The sequence below is a fragment of the Piliocolobus tephrosceles genome, chromosome 1 (genome assembly GCF_002776525.5).
Source record: "Piliocolobus tephrosceles isolate RC106 chromosome 1, ASM277652v3, whole genome shotgun sequence".
Classification (NCBI taxonomy): Eukaryota; Metazoa; Chordata; class Mammalia; order Primates; family Cercopithecidae; genus Piliocolobus; species Piliocolobus tephrosceles.
Window position 1 is genome coordinate 1848015 of NC_045434.1, and position 7387 is coordinate 1855401.

A 7387-nucleotide genomic window follows, 5' to 3' on the forward strand; every position below is an offset into this window, starting at 1 on the left:
CGTGAGCAGTTTAGTTTTTATTATGCTGCTGATAACTAATTGGGATACTTCTAGTTTTACTCTTATGAATAAGGCTGCTCTCAGCTTTCTCACACACAAGGCTTCCTTCTCAAGTGTACCCATTTCTCTTGGATTTACACCCAGGAGTGAAAATGCCAGAGTAAAGGGTAGGTGTATGTTTAGCTCTGGTAGATCCTGCTAAGCAGTTTTCAAAAGTGCCTGCTTCAGTTAACACTTCAACTAGTAACTGATGACAGAAAGTTCTAGTTGCTCCCTAACATCAGCAACCCTTTGTATTCCCCATCCTTTTAATTTTTGAGTTGTTCTAGGTTGTTATGTAATGATATTTCATTGCACTTTTAGTTTGTGTTTACCTGGTAATTAATGATACAGATCGCATTTTCTGAAGTCTTTTGGTCATTTGGATATCCTCTTTTTTTTTGAGACGGAGTCTCGCTCTGTCTCCCAGGCTGGAGTGCAGTGGTATGATCTGGGCTCACTGCAAACTCCGCCTCCCGGGTTCATGCCATTCTTCTGCTTCAGCCTCCCAAGTAGCTGGGACTACCGGAGCCCGCCACCACGCCCAGCTTATTTTTTGTATTTTTAGTAGAGCCTATGTTTCACCATGTTAACCAGGAAGGTCTCAATCTCCTGACCTTGTGATCCACCTACCTCGGCCTCCCAAAGTGCTGGGATTACAGGCATGAGCCATCACGCCCAGCCTGGGTATCCTCTTTTGTGAGGTACCTGTTCAAGTCTTCTCTTTCCCCTTAGCTTTTTTGGTTTTATTGGTGATGTTAAATGTAATCATTTGATTAAGGTGATGTCTGCTATATTTATCCACCTCAAAGGTTCTTTTTTCCTTTGTAATGGATAAGTGATCTGTGGGGAGATACTTGGAGGCTGTTTGAATATCTGGTTCAATGGTTTTAGCATCCATTGATGATCTTTGCCTAGACAAATCATAACAGTGGCTGTACAATGGGCATCAATATCTTTTAAAGGCCTCCAAGTAATTTTAGTGTTTGTGCCTTTCTTTTTTTTTTTTGAGATGAGGTCTCGGTCTGTCACCCAGGCTGGAGTGTAGTGGTGCAATCATAGCTCACTGCAGCCTCAACTTCCTGCACTCAAGTGATCCTCCTACCTCAGCCTCTGTATTAGTCTGTTTTCACATTGCCAATAAAGACATACCTGAGACTGGGCAGTTCACAAAAAAAAAAAAAAAAAAAAAAAAAAAAAAAAAAAGAGGTTTAATGAACTTATAGTCCACATGGCTAAGGAGGCCTCACAATCATGGTGGAAGGTGAAAGGCACATCTCACATGGTGGCAGACAAGAGAAGAGAGCTTGTGCAGGGAAACACCCCTTTTTAAAACCATCAGATCTCATGAGACTCATTCACTATCACGAGAATGGCAGGGAAAGGCCTGTCCCCATGATTCAGTTACCTCCCACCAGGTCTCTCCCACAACATGTGGGGATTCAAGGTGAGATTTGGGTGGGGACAGCCAAACTGTATCATTTATCCCCTGGCCCCTCCCAAATCTCATATCCTTACATTTCAAAACCAATCATGCCTTCCCAACAGTCCCCCAAAGTCTTAACTCATTTCAGCATTAACGCACAAGTCCACAGTCCAAAGTCTCATCTGAGACAAAGCAAGTCCCTTCTGCCAATGAGCCTGTAAAATCAAAAGCAAGCTAGTTACTTCCTAGATACAATGGGGGTGCAGGCACTGGGTAAATACAGATGTTGGGTAAATACAGCCATTCTAAATGGGATAAATTGGCCCATACAAAGAAGCTACAGGCCCCATGCAAGTCCAAAATCCAGCAGGGCAGTCAAATTTTTTTTTTTTTTTTTTTGAGATGGAGTCTAGCTCTGTCACCCAGGCTGGAGTGTAGTGGCCAGATCTCAGCTCACTGCAAGCTCCGCCTCCCAGGTTTATGCCATTCTCCTGCCTCAGCCTCCTGAGTAGCTGGGACTACAGATGCCCGCCACCTCACCTGGCTAGTCTTTTGTATTTTTGAGTAGAGACGGGGTTTCCCCTTGTTAGCCAGGATGGTCTCGACCTCCTGACCTCGTGATCCACCCATCTCAGCCTCCCAAAGTGCTGGGATTACAGGCTTGAGCCACCGTGCCCAGCCCAGGGCAGTCAAATTTTAAAGCTCCAAAATAATCTCCTTTGACTCCATGTCTCACATTCAGGTCATGCTGATGCAAGAGGTGGGGTCCCATGGTCTTGGGCAGCTCTGCCCCTGTAGCTTTGCGGGGTACAGCCTTCCTCCCAGCTGCTTTCACGGGCTGGCACTGAGTGTCTGCGGTTTTTCCAGGCACATGGTGTAAGCTGTCAGTGGATCTACCGTGTGGGGTCTGGAGGACCACTTCTTTTCACAGCTCCATTAGGTGGTGCCCCCATTAGGGACTCTGTGTGGGGGCTCCAACCCCACATTTCTTTTCTGCCTTGCATTAGCAGAGGTTCTCCATGAGGGCCCCACCCCTGCAGCAAACTTCTATCTGGGCATCCAGGCATTTCCACCCATCCTTAGAAATCTAGGCAGAGGTTCCCAAACCCCAATTCTTGACTTCTGCGTACCCGCAGGCTCAATACCATGTGGAAGCTGCCAAGGCTTGGGGTTTTCACCCTCTCGAGCAACAGCCGAAGCTGTACTTTGGCCCATTTTAGTCATGGCTGGAGCAGCTGGGATGCAGGACACCAAGTCCCTAGACTGAACACAGCAGAGGAGCCCTGGGCCGGGCCCATGAAACCATCTTTTCCTTCTAAACCTCTAGGCCGGTGATGGGAGGGGCTGTCGCAAAGGTCTCTGACATGCCCTGGAGACATTTTCCCCATTGTCTTGGTGATTAACATTCAGTTTCTCCTTACTTATGCAAACTTCTGCAGCCAGCTTGAATTTCTCCTCAGAAAAGTGGATTTTCTTTTCTATTGCATTGTCAGCCTGCAAGTTTTCCCAACTTTTATGCTGTTTCCCTTTTAAAACTGAATGTCTTTAACAGCACCCAAGTCACCTCTTGAATGCTTTGCTGCTCAGAAATTTCTTCCACCAGATACCTTAAATCATCTCTCTCAGTTCAAAGTTCCACAAATCTCTAGGGCAGGGGCAAAATGCCACCAGTCTCTGCTAAAACATAACAACAATCACCTTTACTCCAGTTCCCAGCAAGTTCCTCATCTTTATCTGAGACCACCTCAGCCTGGATTTCATTGCCCATATCACTCTCAGCCTTTTGGTCAAAGCTGTTCAACAAGTCTCTAGGGAGTTCCAAACTTTCCCACATTTTCCCGTCTTCTTCTGAGCCCGCCAAACTGTCCCAACGTCTGCCTGTTACCCAGTTTCAAAGTTGCTTCCACATTTTGGGGTATCTTTTCAGCAGTGCCCCACTCTACTGGTACCAATTTACTGCATTAGTCTGTTTTCATGCTGCTGATAAAGACATGCCCAACACTGGGCAATTTACAAAATAAAGAGGTTTTTTTTTTTTTTTTTTTTTGAGACAGAGTCTCGCTCTGTCGCCCAGGCTGGAGTGCAGTGGCCGGATCTCAGCTCACTGCAAGCTCCGCCTCCTGGGTTCACGCCATTCTCCTGCCTCAGCCTCCCGAGTATCTGGGACTACAGGCGCCCACCACCTCACCCGGCTTGTTTTTTGTATTTTTTAGTAGAGACAGGGTTTCACCGTATTAGCCAGGATGGTCTCGATCTCCTGACCTTGTGATCCGCCCATCTCGACCTCCCAAAGTGCTGGGATTACAGGCTTGAGCCACCGTGCCCGGCCAATAAAGAGGTTTAATGGACTTACAGTCCACATGGTTGAGGAGGCCTTACAATCATGGCGGAAGGTGAAAGGCATGTCTCACATGGTGGCAGACAAGAGAAGGGAGCTTGTGCAGGGAAACTCCCCTTTCTAACGCCATCAGAAATCATGAGACTCATTCGCTATCACAAGAAGAGCAGGGAAAGACCTGCTCCCATGATTCAACTACCTCCCACCAGGTTCCTCTCACAACATGTGGGAATTCAAGATGAGATTGGGGTTGGGGCACAGCCAAACCAATCAGCCTCCTTGAGTAGCTGGGACACAGGTACATGCCACCATGCCTGGCTAATTTTTTTTCTCTTCTTTTTTTGTAGAGACAGGGTCTCCCTATGTTGCCCAGGCTGGTCTCAAACTCCTGGGCTCAAGCCATCTTCCTGTCTTGTCCTTCCAAAGTGCTCAGATTACAGGCATGAGCCACCACACCTGACCCCATTTTTGCCAATTTTTAATTGAGTTGTGTGTCTTTTTCTTAGTGACTTGCTGTAGTTCTTCATATATTCTTGATATGAGTCATTGAGTCATTTGTCAGAGATATGGACACCAAAAGTCTTCTGGTCTGTGACTTCTGTTTTCACTATTGTTTTTTCTTCCTTTTTCTTTTCTTTTTTCGTTTTTTTTCTTTTCTTTTTTTTTTGAGACAGGGTCCTGCTGTCACTCAGGCTGGAGTACCAAGGCACAATCTCGTTCACTGCAGCCCCAACCTCCTGGGCTGAGGTGATCCTCCCATCTCGGCCTCCTGAGTAGCTGGGACCACAGGTATGCATGACTACAACTGGCTAATTTTTATATTTTTAGTAGAGATGGGGGTCTTACCACTTTGCCCAAGCGGGTCTCAGACTCCTGGGCTCAAGGGATCCACCTGCCTCAGTCTCCCAAAGTGCTGGGAATACAGGCATGAGTCACCATCCCTGGCCCTGTTTTAAGTATTAATATCTTAATGGTATCTTTTATTGAAGCAACTTTCTTAATTAATGAAGCTCAACTTATTTTATTTTTAAGGTTTGTGCTTTTTGTTTTCTGCTTAACATTTGCCTACCCAAATCTGTTAAACTGCTGTTGGGTTCAGATAAAATATAGGAAAAAATAATAAAAACTATTTTGGGTTTTTTTTCGGGGGGTGGGTGGTTTGAGACAGGGTCTCACTGTCACCCAGGCTGGAGTGAGTGCCATGGCACCAACATAGTTCACTGCAGCCTCAAACTCCTGGGCTTACTCGACCTCCCACATCAACCTCCCAAGTAGCTGAGTTTCGAAGAACACAAATCTGTGTTCTTCTAAAAAGTTTATTGATTTACCTTCCAAAATTTAGGTCCATGATTCATCTTGAAATTTTTTTATGGTGTGAGGTAGGGTGTCAAGATTCATTTTCCCCATACAAATATTCAATTATTCTAATAACATTTATTGAAACAAATAGATCTTTTTTAATTTATAAAACTGTGACATCTGAAAAAAATTGATGGGCCAAATAGAAAAATTTGAACACTGAATATTGATGCTATTAAAGTATTAATGTTATTTTTTTAGGTGTGGTAATTTTATTAGGTTAAATTTTTAAAATTATTTTCTTTTAGAGATATGTAGTGAATTTTTTAAAAGATGAAATTATATAATGTCTAAGATTACTTCAAAATAACTTCAAAAAATTAAAATTTCTCTGCATTACAAATATAACATTTCTATATGTTGGTGCAAAAGTAATTACGGCTTTCACAACTATTTTCAATGGTGAAAACTGCAATTATTTTTGCACCAACCTAATTATAATCTGAATAATTTCGTTATGAAAATTAAAATATTCTCAAGACGAGTAAGGGGGATTAATATGTGACATCTAATGAAACATACCGATTTAATGATGTATAGCCTCCAGCTAATTACACACCCACATCCAGCTGTGAGACACACTCTGCTGTTGCCAACTGTCGCCTGCATATGTAAGTTTCCAAATTCCATATGTGAGGTGACTCAAAGTCATAAGAGAAAACGATATTTTGGTTGCCCGATACTGACTGTCATCTCTGCCTTCCAACAATCTATGCAGAGCTGTGAGGAATCCAGGTTCGGTTTCATCCAGACCCAGGCTTGCCATGAGACATACCTTTAGGCTGCCTAGCGTGTATTAATATTCCAGGAAATGGTGCGTTATGCTGGGTTTGGGCTTTTCTTCATCCTATTTCATACACATCTTGCACATACACAACTATTTCATACACATCTTGCACATACACAAATGTAAACATCATTTCCAAAATAGTTCTTATTGATTCAGGTGCAGTGGCTTATGCCTGTAATCCCAGCACTTTGAGAGGCCAAGGTGAGAGAATTACTTGAGCCCAGGAGTTTGAGACCAGCCTGGGCAACATGGTGAAACCCCATCTCTACAAAAATAAATAAATTAGCTGGACGTGGTGGCATGAACCTGTGGTTCCCAGCTACTTGGGAGGCTGAGGTGGGAAGATTGATTGAGTCCAGGAGTTTGAGTGCCGTAATAGCGCCACAGCACTCCAGCCTGGATGATGGTGAGATCCTATCTCAAACGACCCACCACCAAAAAAACCCCAAAGTAGTTCTTAGTCTTTTTTTCCTGTATTTTCTGTGAACCCAATAGCAGTGGTTTACACAATATCTTTCCTAAATCCTAGCAAGAACAAAACTCCCACAAATTACTGCAAACTAGAACATTCCAAATAGATATTCTATAATAACAAAAATGATACAAGTTGGCCGGGCGCGGTGGCTCACACCTGTAATCCCAGCACTTTGGGAGGCCGAGGCAGGCAGATCACCTGAGCTCAGGAGTTCGAGACCAGCCTGGCCACCATGGCGAAACCCCATATCTACTAAAACAAAACAAATACAAAAAATCAACTGGGCGTGGTGGCATGCGCTTGTAGTTCCAGCTACTCAGGAGGCTGAGACAGGAGAATCACTTGAGCCTGGGAAGTAGAGGTTGCAGTGAGCCAAGATGGTGTCACTGCACTCCAGCCTGGGGGACAAATTGAGACCCTGTCTCAAAAAAAAAAAAAAAACTTATAAAACAAAATGATAAATATATTGGCACACACTGTGTCACATAATAACGGCTGGATTCCTAAGTTAATGAAGATATGTAGTTGTCATCTTTGTTTATGAACAGAAAACATTTCATATAAAAAGGAAATACCTCATTTAATTATCAAACGCCCTATAGGATGGGCACTCCGACCCCCGTTTTTTGCGTCTGAGGCCCGTGCACTCTCCTTCCTCGCTTTTTTTTTTTTTTTTTTTTTTTTTGGGGGGGGGTCTCTCTTTTTCCCCCCCGGGAGGGGCGGGGGCGGGTCTCCGCTCCCCGCAAGCCCCCCCTCCCGGGTTCCCGCCAATCCCCTGCCTCAGCCTCCCGAGTAGCTGAGACTACAGGCGCCGCCACCTCACCCGGCTAGTTTTTTGTATATTTTAGTAGAGACGGGGTTTCACCGTGTTAGCCAGGATGGTCTCGATCTCCTGACTTCGTGATCCGCTCGACTCAGCCTCCCAAAGTGCTGGGATTACAGGCTTGAGCCACCGCGCCC